A 21,808-nucleotide genomic window follows, 5' to 3' on the forward strand; every position below is an offset into this window, starting at 1 on the left:
GTTCCCTTTTCTCCATATCCTCACCAACACTTGTTATTTGTGGGCTTTTTGATGATAGACATTCTGACAAGTGTGAGGTGATAGCTCATTGTGGTTTTGATTTGCATTTCCCTGACAATTAACTTTGTTGAGCATCTTTTCATATGCCTGTGGTCATCTGTGTGTCTTCCTTGCAAAAATGTCTATTCAATTCTTCTGCCCATTTTGTAATCAGGTTATTTGTTTCTTTGATGTTTTGTTTTATGAGCTGTTTATATATTTTGGATTAACGCCTTATTGGTCATACATTAGCAAATATTTTCTCCCATTCAGTAGGTTGCCTTTTCGTATTGTTAATGGTTTCCTTTGCTGTACAAAAGCCTTTAAGTTTAATTAGGTCCCATTTGTTTATTTTTGCTTTTGTTTCCTTTGCCTTAGGAAATCCAAAAAAAAATGTTGCTACAATTTATGTCAAGTGTTCTGCCTATGTTTTCTTCTAGCAGTTTTATGGTTTCCTGTCTTACATTTAGGTCTTTAATTCATTTTGAGTTTGTTTCTGTATATGATGTTAGAAAATGTTCTAATTTCATTCTTTTACATGTAGCTGTCCAGTTTTCTCTTTATATATTTATTTTTTAATGTAAGTCCTTTTTCAAACATATGTTTGTGGCTTGCTTTTTCCATTTCTTAATGATATCTTTTGAAGAGTAGAAGTGTTAATTTTAATGAGACAGAAGAACACGTTTTAAAATAGTGCTGTGAACTCCAACTATTTTAAGGCTATTTTGCTGCCATCCAAAACTTCTACAAATGTTATCCAACTGATGTATTATGAGGACATATCTACTTACAAAGCCTTTTTTTGGGATGAAGTAAGGTGGTGTTAATAGTAAAATTACACAGTATCTCATACGTTATTATCAGCAAAGTCCTTCTTTGGTGGGAAGGGTGAGTACTTTCTGGGAATTAGGTATTAATTCTATCTTCTATTCTATTTGTGTGTGTGCATGGGGTGGGGAGAGAGAGAGAAGACATATAAAGACCAATCAGGCAGCTTAACAATAATACTACTGGTACATTCTTCTGGCTGCTACATTCCAGGCACTGGGCTAAAATAAATACTCCTTATGGTGACTCTGTGAAGTATTGATAGATATTTTTGTCCTCCTTATTCAGATATTCAGATGAGGAAAATGAGGTTCAGAGAAATTAAATATCTTGACTGAGATCCCACAACTAGTAGGTGGCTGAGCTGGGATCCCAAGGGAGGTTTGTCTAACTCCCAAACTCACGCTCGTCGTGGATGCTCTGTTCATGTTCTGGACTCATTTGATTTCAGATACATTGAATATAGATTTTGGCAGGTTGTGGAGAAAGCAGGGGCTGGGGGGAGGGGAGGGGAGGAGAGAGATTAGGTCCAGGACTTATTTTGGTGGGAGCTGTTCATGCTTCCAGTTCCTAATCCCCTAGATAGCCTGGGTAACTTCACGGAGAGTCCAGGGTAACTAACCCAAATTAGACCAATATAAATACAAATCCAGGAGCATATCTGCCTCAGCTAATCTAACCAGTTAGCAGGCCATTTGGCTTACCGCATCCTCTGCCAACACTTCATAAGGTCTTCCTTTTGTTAAAGAATATTCTGCAGTGACTGCCTCAACCCTTTATTATGTGAGGGCCTGATTTATAATCTTACATGTAATCAACTCTTGTAGTCAACTCTTTCGTTGGTACCGCTTATTTCAGATCTCCTCATTAAAGCCATGTAGTTATTTGGAAACTTATCCTAGTGATTAACACTATTTACGCTCAACTCCCTTCTGAAGTCTTTAATACACTAATGTTTTCCAATTTGGCAGATATGAAGTTTCTATGGTTTACTGGAGCTGTAAGTTTGGGCCATTGGCAGTCTCATGTTACTTGTCACAAATTCTATTAAGGCCCTTCCTTCTACTTGATGGCCTGAGTCTCTGTAGTTTGCACAGCAAAGAAGAAATGCTTGGTGGGATCATTAAATTTAATCACTTTAATCAGCAATATGATATCCACTATTGTATAGTTCTACTGAATGCTGAGTCACTGGGCTTTCTTTCATGACAGTGAAGTGTTACCTTTGAAAATTCAAATGATGTTGATTATTCAGACTGAGATGAGTTATGAGATTGTGTATAATCTATTAGAAGTTATGCACTTATTAATAAAAGAAAAATTTGCATTTTCCCCCTTCCTTAAGAATCAAAGGCCAAAACAATAGTGTATTGTTGGAATTTATTGATATGGTATTAAAATTCACTGGGGGGCTTCCCTGGTGGCGCAGTGGTTGAGAGTCTGCCCGCCGATGCAGGGGACACGGGTTCGTGCCCTGGTCCGGGAAGATCCCACATGCCGCGAAGCAGCTGGGCCCGTGAGCCATGGCCGCTGAGCCTGCGCGTCCGGAGCCTGTGCTCTGCAACGGGAGAGGCCACAACAGTGAGAGGCCTGCATACCGGAAAAAAAAAAAAAAAAAACACTGGGGAAGGAAGAACTAAATTAGAAAGTAAGTGATACTAATGGATGCTTAGAAATGGGCTGTTTTCAACTAAGGAAAGAAAAAGAACACTTACACATAGCCAAGGCTCTTTTTTATAATTGAAAAACAAATTTAATGACAGTTAAAACAGAATTTCTCATCCTTTTCTTTTACCATGAGAGCTGCAACTTTCTGCAATTTTATCCCTTTTAAATTCCTAAAATGTTTCTTTATTTTAAACCTGAAAAGCATTAAAACACCTTTTTCCTAAGGAGTTCAGTGTCATTTAGATTTGTTCTAACCATCCCACAATCTGTCATTTGATTATTAGAAGGCAATTGGCATTTGGTATCAAAGTTCCACCAGTGTTAAAGTTGGAAGGTTCAGGGAATTCCCTGGTGGTCCAGTGGTAAAGAATCTGCCTTCCAAAGCAGGAGACGCAGGTTCAGTCCCTGGTCGGGGAACTAAGATTCCGCATGCCGCAGTGCAACTAAGCCCGCACGCCACAACTACCGAGCCCACGCGCCTCAACTACAGAGCCCACGTGGCGCAAACTACAGACCCCACACACCCTGGAGCCCGCACGCCACAACTAGAGAGAGAAAACCAGCAGGCCACAACTAGAGAGAAGCCCACACGCTGCAATGAACAGCCTGCCGTACTGCAACAAAGATCCCACATGCCATAATGAAGATCCCACATGCCACAACGAAGACCCGATGCAGCCAAAAAAAAAAAAAGAAAAAAGTTGGAAGGTTCAAATACAGAGAGATTAAGATGTTGGCCCAGAGTCAATCAAACACCGAGTTGGTTTAGGGTTTTGGTTTTTCTTGACCAACTTATCTATGGCTTAGAAGAATTACTCTAGGGCTTCCCTGGTGGCACAGTGGTTGAGGGTCCGCCTGACGATGCAGAGAACACGGGTTCATGCCCCGGTCCGGGAAGATCCCACATGCCGCGGAGCGGCTGGGCCCGTGAGCCGTGGCCGCTGAGCCTGCGCTTCTGGAGCCTGTGCTCCGCAACGGGAGAGGCCACAGCAGTGAGAGGCCCGCGTGCTGCAAAAAAAAAAAAAGAATTACTCAAATTTTCTTCTAAGTACCTAACTTACTATCAGACAGGAGTTTAGTCTCCCTATAAAGTTTTTTTGCTTATTTGAATGTTGCCACTTGAAACTAAGGCCTTAATAATCATATAAAAATTCCAGAGAATGTTTCAGGTATAAAAGAAATTTGAGGAACATAAAAAAATTTTAGATTAAAAAAAATGACAACAGCCGTGTCTTTCTCCCTCTCTGAATCCACCCCTCTCCCCTCAAAAACAAACAACAACAACAAAAAGCCACCAAAACCTCTGCTGGTCTCATTGGCAGAAGGTCTCATTGGAAATAAATATAAATATACTGTTGTGTTTCATAAATAAGAACTAATTCATGGGAAGGAATAGGTATGTATAGCAGGAAAAACCAGAAATGAGTTGCAGATATAAACAAAGGAAGTCAGTTAAAATATATGTACAAAAAAGAAGAGACATATAAAATAAGAAACTGTTTCTTTGGAATTTTATTTTCAAAGTGTTTTATAGATTTCCATTCTTATAGTGTTCTGTGAGTTAAGTGGACAGTTAATATTCTTAACTGGTATTTGATAACTAAGATCACGAAAAGATAAAATATACTAACTTTCTGCACAGACTCTGAGCCTGCAGCTGAAGCAGTAAGAGAACCTATGTCCTAAGACTCAGCCTTGTACTTTGCCCTTGTTCTACTCTCTGCCTGTGGCACTCTGCCTAGGGGATGGACAGAGCCATCCTACCCCATAGGGGTTAGCTGGGCCAACTGAGAAGGGGCCATGACAAAGAATAGCATAGGCGTCTCTCCACATCAGGCATAGAAGAGAACTAACGGGTAAGAAGAGTCAAGTGATATTGATTGGTAGCTCCCCAGGGTTGAATTCAGAACATGTTCTGCTGTCTCCTGGGTGCCAAGATTTGACAGAAAGGGCAAAGGACAACTTGAACAATGTGGGGTGGGTGGATGGAATCTCCATCCATTGTGGTTCACGTGGGAATGGAGTGCTCAGAATGAGGGAGATCTTGACAAGGCTCCCTGCTGGTAGCAGCCCCTTGTTTCTTATCAGAAACCTGATATTAAGCACCTCTTTTTCTTCACTGCTGGGGTTGGGAAGAGTGTGAAGAGAGGACACAGGTAATAAAGAGGAGAGATTTTTTATAAGAGGTTTTTTGTACTTAATGGGGAAAAAAATAGGAGAATAAAAAGAGAAGATTCAAAACGAAAGGACAAGACCTGAAAGTCAGAAAAACATTTCAGAAAACAGGCTAAATGAAAAAGGAATGAAGTGGTCCTGGTCACTAGAAAACACAAAATTTGGGGTGGTGGTGATTTGCAATGGAAAGGAAAAAAGACACAGCTCAAGAGGATGAAATGTAAGGAGAAAGACACAACCAGTATATACATTAGAAAGGGGTTGGTTTTGTAAATTATGGTACATCCACACAAGGAATACTATATAGGCTTTTAAAGAGAATTAAGTATACAAATATTAACACAGGTATCTGGAGACTGATTAGTGGAAAAATAAAATGACAGAATAATTTGTCAAGTATAATTTGATTTTAAAATAATAATATATGTTAGTATATATATGATAAAAAGTCTGGAGGATGAAGCATCAAGCAACCAAAGGTATCAATACTTATTTCTGGGTGAGGAAGGGAACCTTTACTGTGGAAGGGTATTATGTTTTACATTACACATTTTTGTGCTTTTCCAGACAGTTTTTATAAAATTCATATAATTTCCATTGTATATTAGGAAAAAAATCAATAACAAGTATAGAAATAAGTTACATTGCAAAGAAGAAACAGTACATGTAAAGTTGAAGAGATATATTGCAGTAAAACTTAACATTGAAGTAATTTATACAGAGGTGTGTCTATATCTATACTCACATCTGTATTTTTATCCATGAAATGGTGATCCCAAAGTAAAAGTTTTAACTGCATTTAAAATTGTTTTTTAGTTTAAAATGACACAAGTGATAGACTTTTAATAGATGATGATGATGATTATAAATGTGTTCTGTATTATACTGTATTCACTCTAAAATAGAATATTAGACATAATCCATAACTTACCTATTGATGTACTTAATACTTTGTCAATGATTGATTTTTTTTTTTTTTTTTTTTTTTTTTTTTTTTGCGATACGCGGGCCTCTCACTGCTATGGCCTCTCCCGCTGCGGAGCACAGGCTCCGGACACGCAGGCTCAGCGGTCATGGCCACGGACCGGGACACGAATCCGTGTCCCCTGCATCGGCAGGCGGACTCTCAACCACTGCGCCACCAGGGAAGCCCAATGATTGAATATTTTCTTCTGATTAACTTGGATTATTTCCTTCAACTCTTCTGCTATATTTTATTCTTCCTATATTTTATAGGTTACATATAAAAAAGAGAGTAATGATGATAATTCCACCTGGGAGTTAGGATATTCTTTCACTTACTTAGGAAAACCTCCAGTGTGAAATCAGACCAAGAATCTATCCAGTGCATTGTCAATCTCAGGCACAGTCATATAGAAAAAGAGAAAAAAAAAAAAAAAATGCTGGGAGAGCAAGTGGGAGAGAGAGGAAAAAGTGTAAATCCTTTATCCTTCGTTGTGTTCAAAATGACCCAGAAGCTGTGTTCCAATTTGTTTTCATATTGCAGTCAGGTCCAAAAGAGTTCTATTTAATAGGATTTCATCTATAATCCACTCACATAGGGCTGGGGCTCTGTCCCAAATTAACGCAAGCGTAAAATGAATTTTTCTAAAATGAGAAAACTTACACTGGGATTTAAAGTATGATTTTGGAAAGTTTTGAGGGCTTGGACTATCCATTTCAGGTGGAAAAGTAAAACTTCAGAGACATTTCTCCCCGCAGTGTTGTAAAAACTTAGAGCCCAGGTAGAGAAGGCTTAACGAGCCAGGATGAGGAAGTCAGTACGGGTGGGGATCGTTAACATTTGGAACAGTGGGAAGAGGCCACAGGAAACAGTCCCCTTTGGGCCATCTGGACCAAGCTGAGGTACTAGGGAAACCCAAAGGGGGAGACATCTTTGGAGAAGAGATGCTAGTTGGAAACAATCCAAGCTGTCTTGTCTTGTGAGAACAGCTCTAAAATGGACACTACTAGGCCAATTTTACTTCTGAGATAAATGCTGCTTCTTTTTTTTTACATGCTGCTCCAGGGCCATCTCTGTCCCGTAAAGGTCCCAGGGCCCTGCATTCCATTCTTCCTCCCTCGGTCAGCACGGCGACTTCCCAGGAAGCCCCATAACTTTCCCAGTAGGCCCCGCACCTTCCCATCATGCCCTGCACCTTCCCGGCATTCCTCGCGTCTTCCCTGCGTGTCCCGCTGCAGCAGACTCTCTCTCAGCGGCCTAAGGGCGTCTCTCCACAGCAGTCTCTGAGCAGGTCCAGCAGACTGGAGTTTTCCTGCTGCCGCTACTTCAGGAAAAGGGCTTGTGTGTGGTAACAAGACTTCTTCAAGGTAAGATTTCCACCCAGGCCCTTAATACTTGGAAAATCTCCCTGACCCCCTCCCACAGGATTTCCTGTGACGGTCCCAGTCCCGAAAAGCCAAGGCCCCAAGACTTACCCACCCGGGAACAAGCCCTATTTTCCAAATTAAATCATCTTCAGGTTAGACAGTCTAGGGAGAACACCTGCTCAGGATCAAACAGCTCCTCATTCTTTTGCACAGATCCTCAGCTGTATCTTGTCTGGGCTATTATTCATTGTCTAATTGCTTTGTTTCCCAGTAACTCAAATTAAATCATATTCTTCAGGAACCAGGTTTTACTTTGTGTGGAGGAACAGGGAATACAAAGGGAGTGTGAGGAAACTAGCCACGCACTTTCAGTTATAGTGTTGAAGTGGATGCGGACTTTACCCAATGGTACTGTTAAGATTATGAATGTCGGACATCAAGACACTGCTTTAGGAATTATAGAGTAGTTTTACATGTTTATTAACCAGTTTGACCCTAGAAATAATCCTGTAGGTGGGTAGGTTAAGTGTGATTATCTTGCGCATTTCACAAATGAAGAAGCAATCTGTCAGAGATTGAGACTTGCTAAAGTCGCACATCTAGTAAGTGGCAGAACCGAGGACTGAAACCCAGGACTTCCCACTTTACTACCCATGCTGAAATTCCTTAAAAGAAAAAAAGCCATTATTCAAAGTGCTTCACTGGTGTTCATTTTGGTTAACATCAGTAAAAGACGACCCTACAATATCAAATATCTTTTTCTTTTTGAGGGTAGTCTGATTTAAAAAAAAAAAAAAACAGCAACCCCCCCCCCCAGATACATATACATCTCTTACCTCCGTCTGTCTGCCTATCTGTCTGCCTATCTATCTGTCTATGTGATATGGCTCAAAAAGCACCTGGAAGGTCCTCTGGGGATTTGGAATGACTCTGATCACTTGTGGTTGATAATACAAGCATCACAGTAATGATCCGCACATCTTAGGCTCAGTTCTGCCTGGTCCCCCAACCCCTTCAAGCTCAATCCCATGGATCTCCTAGGGTAGTTCAGCTTGACTTTGGAATACAGGATGGAGAAAAGACAATACATATTACTCAGTACAGGTGGCGGGTATGTCATGTGCCAGGAGATCTGGCATACTTGGTCTGGGTTAATGGGTTTTCCGTCACCCTAGGTTTGATCAGTGTTTTTTGATATTGTGCTTTTAACATCTAATAATGTGGGCAAAATATATTCCTGGAACATTACCGTAGATTATTTCTCCATTTTGAAGTAAAGGCTTAAGAGAATTTATTTTATAATAGTACACAGATGTTTTCCGAGAGAACATGGTATTAAGGATTTTGACAATAATGAAGGGAACAGGGATGATGAAGAACACTTTTTTTCCTGCACTGTATATCCTTGTCTGTATTTTAAAGATAAAGTGGTCTATTTGGAAAAAAGCTTGATGTAAGAAGTTAAAGTTGTATACTGCTTTAAAGAAATACTGCTTTAAAGAAAAGAGTATCATTCTTAAGTACTTTTTGAATACTGAATGTGATTTAATCACACTAAAATAATTTAAGTATCCAGTTAAAGTTAGATTAATCAGGAAAATATATGGTTCCATCCCCAGGTATTTGGTTGAAGAATAAATGCTAAAATACAATGAAACAAACCTAAATTTATGATAGCAGACATAATATTATCTCTACTCCAAAATATATTTAGCTAATACAGATTCTACTCTTTTGTGTTTCTGAAGAAGGTCTTTTAGTAAAAATTACAGTCCTTACTGAAGAGCTTAAAAGTAATTGGTATATAAATACTTCAATTTTAAGCTTTCCTATTGTAGTAACCTGTTGGAGTAAATAAAAGATCTTCATGAAGTGTGAAGCTCACACCACATTTCTATTTAAGTCCTTTAGTTTCCTTGGAAATGCCACCCACTTAAAGCAAAGTCTGATTGCTAAATCAACATTAAGATAGTTAGAATCCAAATGCAGTTTGTTTCTTTGCTGAATCTCTACTTTTTAATTAACGTCTTTTTTAAATTAATTAATTAATTAATTTATGGCTGTGTTGGGTCTTTGTTGCTGCGCACAGGCTTTCTCTAGTTGTGGCGAGCAGGGGCTACTCTTTGTTGCGGTGTGTGGGCTTCTCATTGCGGTGGCTTCTCTTGTTGTGGAGCACAGGCTCTAGGCGCACAGGCTTCAGTAGTTGTGGTGCCACGGGTAAGTTGCTCCGTGGCATGTGGGATCTTCCCGGACCAGGGCTCGAGCCCGTGTCCCCTGCGTTGGCAGGTGGATTCTTAACCACTGCGCCTCCAGGGAAGTTCTGAATCTCTACTTTTTATTACTTCTTGCATTCTATACACAGACAACTGTAGTCCCCCGTTATCCACAGTTTCATTTTCCATAGTTTCAGTTACCAGAAGTCAACCTCAGTCTGAACATATTAAATGGAAAATTTCAGAAATAAACAATTAATAAATTTTAAGTTGCTCAGTTCTGAATGGTGTGATGGCATCTCTTGCCATCCTTCTCTGTCCTGCGCAGACGTGAATCACCCCTTTGTCCAGTGTAATCCATTTATTAGTCACTTAGTAGCTGTCTTGGTTATCAGGTCGACTGTCAAGGTATCACAGTGCTTGTGTTATTAAGTAACCCTTATTTTACTTAATAATGACCCCAAAGCACGAAGAGTAGTGATGCTGGCAATTCTGATATGCCTAAGAGAAGCCGTAAAGAGCTTCCTTTAAATGAAAAGGTGAAAATTTTCGACTTAATAAGGAAAGAAAAGACATTGTATGCTGAGGTTGCTAAGATCTACGGTAAGAATGAAACTTGTATCCATGAAATTGTGAAGAAGGAAAAAGAAATTTGTGCTAGTTTTGCAGGTGCACCTCAGACTGCAGAAGTTACAGCCACAAAGCACAATTAGTGCTTAGTTAAGATGGAAAAGGTATTAAATTTGTACAATGAGGTATTTTCAGAGAGAGATCACATTCACATAGCTTTTATTACAGAATATTGTTATAATTGTTCTATTTATTATTAGTTATTGTTAATCTCTCATTCTGCCTAATTTATAAATTATACTTTATCATAGGTATGTATGATAGGAAAAAACAGCATATATAGGGTTCTGTGGTTTCAGGCATCCACTGGGGGTCTTGGAACATATCCCCCTTGGATAAGGGGAAACTACTGTGCTTTGATATTTTAAAACTGCTAACTAACAGAAAAGAGGGATTTCTACAATGGGTTTTCTGCTCATTTTATAAGTATGAAAGCTACTTTGATAGTGTTTTTTGTTATAAACATAAAAATGTGTGGAGCTAAAAACAACAACAACCCAAGACATCGTCTGTTACAGAATTTAAAATGTCAAGCCTGACAGTAACTTATTTTTTGTCCTCAGCAAGAAGTAGCAGAGGCTAGTTTCCACCCTGAGGACAGAATAAAGTTATTGTGTGACAGATGATTTATTATTATTTTTTTTTTACAGATGATTTTTTTAAACACACTAGATCTGTGCTAAAATACTATGTTTGGGCCATATGCCTTAAGACTATCTTCTAAGTAAGGGATATCTTTGGGTACTGAAGAATGTAAGCTCTCTCGGATAAAGTCCAAGATGACCGTCCTTTTTTCAAAATCCACTTATAGAGTATATTGTTAAAGGTTAGTTTCAGATGTATTGATATTGTCATAATCTGTCATTAAGTTTCTTTTAAATGTTACTGTATGGAGAGACCTTCTTCTGCTAGAGGGAGTGTACAATATAGGAAAGACAATTGTAGGGAGAGAAATGACAGCCCTGATCAAGTAGTAAGAATAACAACATGGTAAGCTTTAGGGCTCCAGAGTCAGTGAGCAGGGCTCTAGTTCAAGCTCTACCAGATACTAGCTATTTAAGATTTCACTGTACAGTGGAGATGATAACAGTACATACCTCATAGTGGTGTTGTATGGATTAAATAAATTAATACATGTAATGTGTTTGACATGTAGTAAACAGTCAATAAATATTGGCTATTATTACAGTCTGAGAATTTAAGTTACTTATTTAAAGTGTTGCCTGTAGAGACAGAATGAGATATGAGCTAAAAATAGGGGCTGGATGGTTCTGTTTGAAGGTTTCTTCTAAAGTCTAAATCCATGTGGCCATACACCCATTTTCCTTATCACACTACCCGTGATGTAACGCCCTCACTTGTCCTACCTATATACCCTCTCAGTGTTCTCCTATCCTATCCCATCATCTGCGCTTCTTGTTCCCACTTCCAAACTCTGACTCCTCCCTTCCTTCTAAAATCCTCCCACTGTGCCTGTCAGAACACCCAGTGCACGAGGAATAAACTTTGCTACATCCTCAACCTCTTGTAAGTGTTATAGTCTAGTTTAACCGAAAGCTGGTCCCCAGAAGACTTCCAGTAGCAAGCTGCTCATTGCCCTCACCCCTCAGTGCCAATTCCAGACCTCTTTAGGCACCTCAGATCTCACTGACACTACCAGGACAATGTTGGGGACAATAATAGTACTTAATTGATAGTTGTAGGGATTATATGGGGACAGTGCATGCAAAATGCTTAGCACAGTGCCAAGAACATATTAAATTCTAAGTAAATATTAGTTTTTATTCTTATGTCTGTTTGCCTCTCCCAACAGAGTGTCATCATCCAAAATAACTACAACTATGGAATCATACTTGCAGCCTATTCCTGGCTAATATCTTCTATCCGTTCTAGGCCTTTGACCCCTCTGCTTTTCCCCGAGTCTGTCACTACGCACCTGTTCCCACTTCCCTCTCTAAGCTGGAACACCACTTAGATTTTATTCTCCCACATGTTATTCATTTTCTTGTCAATATTACAGACTCTCTTGCTTTGTTGTCTTTCATTGACATCTATCTGGCAGATTCCCAGACCTAGATGAGCCCAACTGTCCATCTTATCATCACCTGTGTTCAGGTTGCTGGGGAAAATCACACTACTGAGGGGTAGATTTATATCACTATAAATTCAGTGTCACCAACCTCACCTGTGCTCTCAACATTTTCTGTCCCTCCCTACTGTGTTCTCTTAGTCAGCTCTATATCCCATTCTCCACCGTGCTTATTTCAGACCTTTTTCAATTTCTTCAAAACACATACCCTCTCACTTACCTTCTTTCCCTGCCTCACTCTCAGTAAATAACCTTGCATCTTCACAGTAAAAAGGGAAGCTGATATTTAAAAGATTACAGACCTATTGTTTCTTCATTTCCTCTGTCTCCCTGTGTTCCTGATCTTTCTTTCACCAATCCATCAATAATTCCCTGTCTTTCTTCTCTGTTTTTAACTTCTGCCTTGATACTGCCCCTGTCAACATTAAACAGTTTAACAGGGCTTGTACTACTCATCTAAAGGGGAAAAAAAAAAGACTCCCTCTGTGTTCTTGGCTTCCATTACCATTTCTCTTTGCTTCCTTTCTGTCATTCATTCTACTACTTCTTAGATTCTCTTGCCAGCACCTCGTTCTCTGTTCATTCCTTAAATAAGGGTTTCTTGTTTATTGTCTGTCTTCCTTGCTACAGAGTAAGGTGTCTTATCTCTGTATTCCAAGCATTTAATATGTGTCTAACATATAGTAGGTGGTCCCCAAATATTTGTTGAATAGCTAGAAGAATGAGTAAATATGGTTTTATTATTTTATTAGAAGTCTGGTTAAATTTGTGAATATAAGATATCCATACTTAATTAGAAGTGTAAAATGTATTCCAAATCAAACCTATCTGACTTTAATTTTTTTCACTGTTATGGGTCATCCAGATACCTTTTGTTAGACTGGGTAATAGAATGGTAGCTTTAAAAAGTTCCTCTTTTTAGAAGTACATATACCCTTATAGGAGACATGAGCTATTCATTTGTTCATTTATTAAATATTTATTGAACACCTTCCAGTCATTGTTATAGGTTCTAGGGATACAGTGGTGAGCAAGACAAATAAGGTACCTCTTTTCATGTAGCTTATGTGAGAAGTGGAAACAAAAGACAGTCAGTAACCAAGTAGTCAGTAAACCAATACGATAATTTCAGGCAGTGATAAAGAAAGTAATAATAAAAACAGTGTGATATGGCAGTGACTAGGACACAGAGGTGGGATTGAAGTTTAGGGTTAGGGAAAGCCTCATTTAATCTATCAATAAAATGAAGGTAGTTTAACTGTTAAGAAAATACATTTCCCATTAAAGAGAGTATGTGCATATTATATATATGTATATTCGCTTGTTCAATTTTAAAAGTAACCTTTCTTTTTATAGATACAGAAACCGAGGTTCAGGGAATTAAGTAAACCACTGAAGCCACATATAGCTGCTAAGTAGCAGACCTGGGATTCAGCTGCTGGCCCAGTTAATCTGAAACCCATGCTGTCTCCATCACATCATACTACCACCCAAAAAGAAGGCCTCTTGAGGAAAAGGGCTCCTTGTGTCACTGTTAGGTTTAAGCAATCTATCCTAATATTTTTTTGAGGATTTAAAAAAACCCGTACTCTATATCAATAATAAAAATGCACAATACATAATGTTCATGTGATACTTGCTGTTTTTTCAAGGCACTTTTATTTTCATTATCTCATTATCCTGTGACCACTACTAATTAAGATAAAGAGAACTTGTAGACCATTTGAGAGTTGAGAAAACTGAAATACGAAAGTTAAGTGATTTTGCCATGATTACACAGCTCTGTAATGGTGGATATAGACTAGATTCAGTTCTCTTGACTTTTAGTCTGGTATTTTTTCCAGTATGTCTATGAAAAACTTATTTTCTTTTTTAAGTACTGAATTTAAGAGTTTAAGTACTGAGTTTAAGTCCAAATAAAACCTGAGAATTAATTTTAATTTCTCAGGCAAAGTGCCAAACGTTTATTCATTAGTACTGGTAACTTCACTGTTAAGAAACGAAAAAGAAGAGAATAACAGAGACTAAGATAAGAAGTGTTATATGTATCATTAAATACTTGATTCTATCCTTTTTTTCTAATTTTATGAGAGTGAAAAAAGGACACCCAATTGCAAAGTCCCTGAGATGCTGTTCAAATTCACATACTTGTGAAATACAAATATGTGATAACTTAATTCTTTGCAGCCTATGAGAAAGTCATTTTTGCTTGTTGCATTATTCTTGATGACACATATGCTTTGTTTTATAATTATTGAGGAATTAATAAGGAAAGTGGAAAAAAAACTTTTTCATGTTTCTGCCGAAAGAAAATATATTCTTCTCTTTTCCAAAAGTCAGCTGGGTCTTATCAGCTTTGCAAAATGATGAATGAATGCCTTGTTCATTATTATTGCTTAGGTCATTCTTATTTATGCTAGTAATTCAAGGATTATGTTTTGATTGTTCTTGAGAGATGAAAACACTTTCTTGCTGATGAATAAACACTGCCACTTTTAAAATATTTGTATGCAGAATGTCTTTAAAGCCATTATGAAATGCTTTGCAAAAGCATTAGGAAGCTGTTTTTCGAAAGGCACTTTTTTTTCCTACCTTTTCTTTCATGCTAAGCAGTCCAGTTGAAAGGCCTTTCAGAGTTGTTTAAGCAATACCAGTGTTTTAGTGTAATGAATAACTTTTTATAGAAGACAATCACACACAATTCAGCATGCCGGTATTTCTATTTCTGTGCACCACCAATGCAGGGATTCTGTGGTAGACTCTCATTCTTTGAGAAAGCTGAAGCGATCAAAACCCTGATTAACCTCTGATATTCACGTGGTGCTCTTGATCTTGAGGACTGCAGCAGTCACAAAGCGTTAATGGCAACCATATGCTTAGGGTATTGTGGTTATGGGTGACCCAAATGTGAACTTGGGGGTGACTGATGCTAACTGCTATTTGTTTCACGTTTGGTGTGGAGATTACTGATGAAGAGTTTGAGTTGCTACTTGACAGAATCCCCCTTGATGAAGATGGAAATGTCAGGTACCTCCAATTCATGGCCATGTTTGATTCGCGGCACTCTTCTTTCACATTTTCTCATTCCTTAGTAGTTTTCTATTCTTAATGTTTTTATTTTCATTTTTATTATTTTTCTTTTTTATACATTTATTTACTTATTTATTTATTTTTTGGCTGCTTTGGGTCTTCCTTGCTGCACGCGGGCTTTCTCTAGTTACAGCGAGCGGGGGCTACTCTTCGTTGCGGTGCGTGGGCTTCTCATTGCAATGGCTTCTCTTTGTTGCAGAGCATAGGCTCTAGGCACTCAGGCTTCAGTAGTTGTGGCACGAGGCCTCAGTAGTTGTGGCTTGCGGGCTCTAGAGCACAGGCTCAGTAGTTGTGGCGCACGGGCTTAGTTCCTCCGCGGCATGTGGGATCTTCCTGGACCATGGCTTGAACCCGTGTCACCTGCATTGGCAGGCAGATTCTTAACCACTGCACCACCAGGGAAGTCCCTATTCTTGATGTTTTTAATTCAGAGAATAGACCCCCAAAAGAATTAAGGTTATTTAAAAATTCTCTTTATGGATTTGTATCTGATTTATTAATATTTTACAAGTGACAAAGATTTTCAAAATAGCAATGTTAACAAAAAAGTAGAATCTTTTAACATCGATTCATGGCAATTCATTTAAAATTATTTAATACCTCAACATCTGAAAAACTGACGTGAGAACGGATAGTGTAACTGAGGTCACAAAGGGAGAGGAGTGTAAACTTCAGAGCTGGGAAGAGAATTGTAAGTGGCAAAAGTCAAGTCCTGGAGATGCCCCCTCACTTACCTCCCAGGTGCTGCCCATTTACAAGACTTCTTACTACTTCCTTCCAGTGGGGTCCAGGTTGGACAGTAGAGTACATGGCTATTGCCAATGATTGTGTTAAAAGCAGAGCAAGAATGCTTCCTAAAATATTCCCAATCTAAATTCTCTATCATGGAACCCAAGTTTTTACTGTTTTCTAAAATCTTTTATTTCACAGGGTAGTTCAAAGCTTAAGTATTAAAAATTCTGGTTAGTATTGACCATCATTCCTCAAATACTGTAAGGGATATTGCAGTCCCAGACATCTGCTGTTTTTTGTCTGAGACCGCTGAAAGGTGGTCTCCTTCTTCCTAAAGGCAATTCTTTTCTCCAAGGCAATTTCAGGAAATAACTGTCTTCCTCCCACACATCTCCTACACCATCTTCCAAATCACATAACTGTACTCCTTAACCATGAAACCCACCCATCATTTCCTGTTAGCTTTTTGATAGCAGAGTAGACATGATTTGATTTGAAGGGTATGACAAGACACATCTCTCCAAAATTATTTTCTATCATCCCTATCATAGGGTCTGAAGTTCTCACCTTAAGAGACCCAGTTCTTGGAGTCAGAAGGTACTGATCTGCAGAAGAAGCTGTTAAGATACTAATATCTCTGAGAGGGGTGATACTTTAATTTGTCAGTCTTTAATGTTTAGTTTAGCATTTCCCAAAGTGTATCAGAGGAACACTGGTTTCATAGGGTGGTCAAAGCTCTGACCCTTAAAAAGGTTCCCGTGGCCAAATAAGTTTGAGAAACTTATTAAATGAAGTTTCTAAAAATGAATTTGTTTCCTGAAAGAAAACGAAGGCCTCACATAACCTTTAATATTGCTAGCGTGTGTTGTGAATCTCCAAGGGAGAAGAAACAGATCCTAAGACAAGTAGTTTTTGTCAACGATGATCCCAGGAAATACTAGTAAGTTATCAGGGAAGTAAAGTGACAGGGAAGAGAAGAAAGCCAATGTAGGATTCATTAATGAGCAGGTTATTGGTGTGGGCATCTGGGGCTCTCTCTTGCCAACGACCTCTGGAAACTGTATAGAACCGCCTCAGAGCTGTGCCAGCTGAGGACAAGAAAGCTGGAGTAGATCTTCATCAACTCCCACCTGCCATTGGTTGAGGGCTACTCTCGGCAGCATAAATACCTGGCTCTGCACAGAGTCTGGCAGAACGTGCTCCCAGTCAGAGAGTGTCCCGAGGCCGAGTCCACAGTGCTTGCAGTAGAAAGCCCTCAGTGTAAAAGGGTACTGGGGGTGTTGAGGAGATATGTGTAGGCCTTATCTAAAGGTGTGGCATCTGCTACAGTGGGATTTAGTACACAGCATTTCCCAAACTTACTTGACCTTCTTTCATGGAGCATCTTAGAGGCTAGTTTTCCACAGAACATAATTTGGGAAAACTACCATAGTTAGATTAAGTTAATCCGTTAAGTAGTCTTTACCTTAGAAAGTCAAGATCAGGTGTCTGAGAAAATGAAGTGAAGGAAGGCAGAGAGTTTTTAAAAATATGGAGCCTTGGGCTTCCCTGGTGGCGCAGTGGTTGAGAGTCCGCCTGCCGATGCAGGGGATGCCGGTTTGTGCCCCGGTCCGGGAAGATCCCACATGCCGCGGAGCGGCTGGGCCCGTGGGCCATGGCCGCTGAGCCTGCGCGTCCAGAGCCTGTGCTCCGCAGCGGGAGAGGCCACAGCAGTGAGAGGCCCACGTACCGAAAAAAAAAATATATATATATATATATATATGGAGGCTTAGAGAGAGACTCAAGCAGGGTGCTTTGGGGGCGTTTCCTGAACACTCAGAGGCAGCAGTGTAAGGGCACTTAGGCTGAAGTGTCAATGCCAGAGGACTGGTGTGAGGTGGCGAAAGAGTGAAGTAGAGGGGTGATAATGGTACAGCTGATGTCAGCCTGGCCTTTTCAATTTTGGGTGGATAAGTTTTAATGACAGGAGACAGCTCTCTTAATTCTTTATATTCTTGATTAAAGATACCAAATAACAGACTGTAGCTTCATTATTGATATTAACAAATACTTCTACCAATCTGATATTTGGCATTCCTTATCTCATTATTATTGCCATCTTGCATGTGAGAAAACAGATGTATAGAAAGATTAAGTGATTTTCCCAGATGACGTAAAACAGTGAGTAGACACTGCCAGTTGAGCCCAGGTCCATCTGACTTGAAAGTCCACAGGCTTTCTACTATTCCACAGTGTAACTCTGAATTACACAACAACAACGAGAGTAGTTCCATTTAACTAGTGTTTATAATTTGCCCCACGTCGTGCAAAGAGCTATACATGCATTATTTCATTTAATGGTAGAGACCGTTCTTCTAAATTCTGCTTAAATTCACTGATTGATTGCTAACTATCCACCTCATCTGCCAGACAGGATGATCATATTTATTTTTTCGTGTTGTTGGATAAGGGCCCCTGAACTGGGTTTCAGGAAACTTGGGTGATAGGAGTTATAGTCTGAACTTTCATTTAATAACTCTGTGACGTTGGTCAAGTCTTTAACGTTTCCTTGCTCTGGTTTTCTCATCTGTGAAATAAAAAGTTCAGGTCAAAATATCTCTGAAGTCCTTTCTAGGTTTAAAGTTCTGCTTGAAGCAGTTTATTTATTTATTTTTTTCCTTACCATATTTATTCAAAAATTCCTTACATTTATATATAAAATATACACACACATATATTTTAATTTTTAAAAAGATTTTATAGATAATCTTCATCTGTTCCCATGGAGTGGTCTGGGGAACCTGTCTCAAACCTCTCTTCCTCTTACAAAAAACACCTCCAAAACTACATTCAAATTTGGAAGAAAACAAGGATTGAAGCAGTTTATATTCTTAAGAATATTAATGGAGATTTGAAGGGGTCATTTAATATACTTAAATGATGCTCTAGTAGAAACATGTTTTCCTGGCAAATACAAAGAATTAACAAAACATAACATTGAAATAAAAGTATTTTAGAATCACCAGATTAAAATCAATACAGTAAACATGTACTGAGTATTCTGTGTTTTCAGTCAGTCAAGCACTCCTGAATTGGGAAAACAAATATTTCTTTTAAAGAAATTATTTCTTTGCTAATTTTGTCACAAAACCTGCATAATTTTTAAATTTTTTTAATGTATACATATGTGGAGGAAAGGAATGGAGCTGTCAGTAATTTAGGAGAACAAAGAACTGTAGAAAACTATATAGAACAGTTAACAGTGCCAAGAGTATTAAAAATATAAAAATCCATATCACTTTAGATTATTCTTTTTAACTTATTTGTATGCCCCACCTTTTAGTGCCCTAGTTTTTAAGGATATGCAGAAATACTCAAACTTCATAAAGAACCCAATTAAAATTAATATGTTTTGATCAAAATAGACTGGAAAAAAATGTGGCCAAAAAATTACCAAGTCCATTAAAAACAAAAGCTAGACTTTGTGATGTGCTCACACCAGTATAATTTCCAAGGAACCAATGGAATTATTTCTCTGGGTTTGTGACTTAGCTCATTCATTTTACAGGCAGCTGTCCCACTAAGATACCATCTCCAAGGGCAGGATTCTCCTTCGAAAGTGTATATATGGAGCTAGGGACCAGCTTAAGATCCCTTTGGAACATGGGACTGTCCAGGCTTTATAAAAGCCTCCATTGATTCTGGGAGACTTTGCAATTGCCATGTTGTCAGTCATCCAAACCTTGGCGGTTTGTAAGACAAAGTGCTTCCTTTTGGGTGAAGAACCCTGTATTACTTTCCTGGGGCTGCCATAACAAATTACCACAAACTGCGTGGCTTTAAGTAATAGATGTTTATTCTCTCATCATTCTGAAGGCTAGATTTCTGACATCAAGGTGACAGCAAGGCTCTACCCTCTCTGAGACTCTAGGTAGAATCCTACCTTGCCTCTTCCTAGCTTCTGGTGGTGACTGGCAATCCTTGACATTCCTTGTCTTGACACTGCATCACTCCAGTCTCTGCCTCTGTTGTCACATGGTGTTCTCCCTGCATGTCTCTGTCTCTAATTTTTCCTCTTATAAACAAGTCATATGGGATTAAGAGCCAACCCTATTCCAGTATGACCTTACCTTAACTAATTATATCTCCAACTACCATATTTCCAAATAAAGCCCCATTCTGAGGTACTAGGGGTAAGGACTTCAACATATCTTTTTGGCGATAATTCAACACATGACAAATCCCGTTACAGACCTAATGTGTTGGATGTCTTACAAATTTATTTGAGGGAAGGCACAAATAAGAGTTAGTTCCCATGTGTTCTGTGAGATAGCTACAACTATAGCTAACATTTAATGCCTGCTACTTGTCAGGCACTAAATATTAACTCATTTCATTCTTAAAACAGCCCTATTAAATATTTTATGTATAAGAAGCCTGGGGCATAGGAAATCAGTTACCCATTGTCACCCAGTTAGCAGTGATGGAGCCAGTGTGCAAACCCAACCTGGCTGATTCCTAATACTACCCTGCCTCTGTGGACAGTAAGTAGGAGCAATTTGCACTAACCAGTAAGGCTACATGTGGCTATTGAGTACATGAAATAAAAGAGTCAGAGATTCCAAGGAAATAATGTTTTCTGGCCACTTATTGTTATGATTTTTTAGACCCAAATTGATATTTTTTATAAGTATAAGATACCAGGTTTTTAAGATGTATCATTAAAAAAAGAATGTTAAAATATCTCATTAATGATTTTTATGTTTGATTACATGTTGAAATGATAATTATTTTGATACATTGGGTTACATAAAATAAATTATTAAAATTAATTTAACCTTTTTAAAAGCTTTTTAAAATGTACTATTAGAAATGTTTAAATTACTTATGTGGCTTGCAATGTATTCCTATTGGACAGCGCTAAATTAGACAGCAAATCTTTCTAATTAGAGTAGGCAGCATAATGGGAAGGAGTTATTTCAGTCATTATCTGACTTCAAATAAATTAAAGTCCCTGTGCCTTAGTTTCTCTATCTGTAAAATGTGATAGAAAAAAATTTTTCCTCACAAATTTAATTAACAAATTGAGCAAAAGTAATTATGAATTATCATTTTGCACACTGTTTACAGAAAATTAGACAATTATCTAGGAAGGTAGGAATGATATAAATAAGTAGCTAATCTAGCTTAAATAGGAATTTGAAGCATTTACTTATTATTTTCTTTTAGCAAATTGATGTGCAGCTTTGAACTCCAGATACATAAAATATTTTTGTGGTGTGGAGGGTCACTGTCATTTCTGGCTTTACAATTTTATTTTAGTAAAATCATTATTTTAATAATGATCATTTACTTTAGTATAGATCTGTGAGGTGGCAAGGGCAGGTATTGTTATCTCCATTTCACAGGTTTAATAAGATATTCAGAGAGGTTAAGGTGCAGGGCTCTCACTCTTAGCTCTGAGGCTAGTACTTTTCTATTATACTTTCCAGATAATGAAAATTATACTTAAATTTTAGGTGTGGTAGTGTTCAGCTATGATTCCCATCAGGAATGGAAGAGGGAAATAGGTAGATCAGATGAGATTAAAACTTCTATGCTGTTATTTGACATGATGTATTAATTTGTGTAGCCGATTTTGACATAAACCAGAATCCCAGCACTTTCACTCTGAATTTACTGTGACTGCAAAGTTGCCACAGTGGCACCTTCATATGAATAAGTTTCAAAAATATGACCACTTAAAGAGGATAAGAGATTCAGATTTCCAAGCAATCCATGTTTTTTGGCCACTTATTGTTATTATTTTTTAAGTTAGAAAAGCAACACATTCTTATTGTAAATATCCAAATATTATAGAAGTATATCATATAAAGTCAAAAGAAGATTTGGAGGTGGCCTTACCGTCTTCCACCAAATCCAGTTTCAACAATAACCGGCTAGGACTTCCCTAGTGGCACAGTGGTTAAGAATCCACCTGCCAGTGCTGGGGACACAGGTTCAAGCTCTGGTCAGGGAAGATCCCACGTGCTGC

Source organism: Delphinus delphis, chromosome 21, assembly GCF_949987515.2.
Source record: "Delphinus delphis chromosome 21, mDelDel1.2, whole genome shotgun sequence".
Taxonomy (NCBI): Eukaryota; Metazoa; Chordata; class Mammalia; order Artiodactyla; family Delphinidae; genus Delphinus; species Delphinus delphis.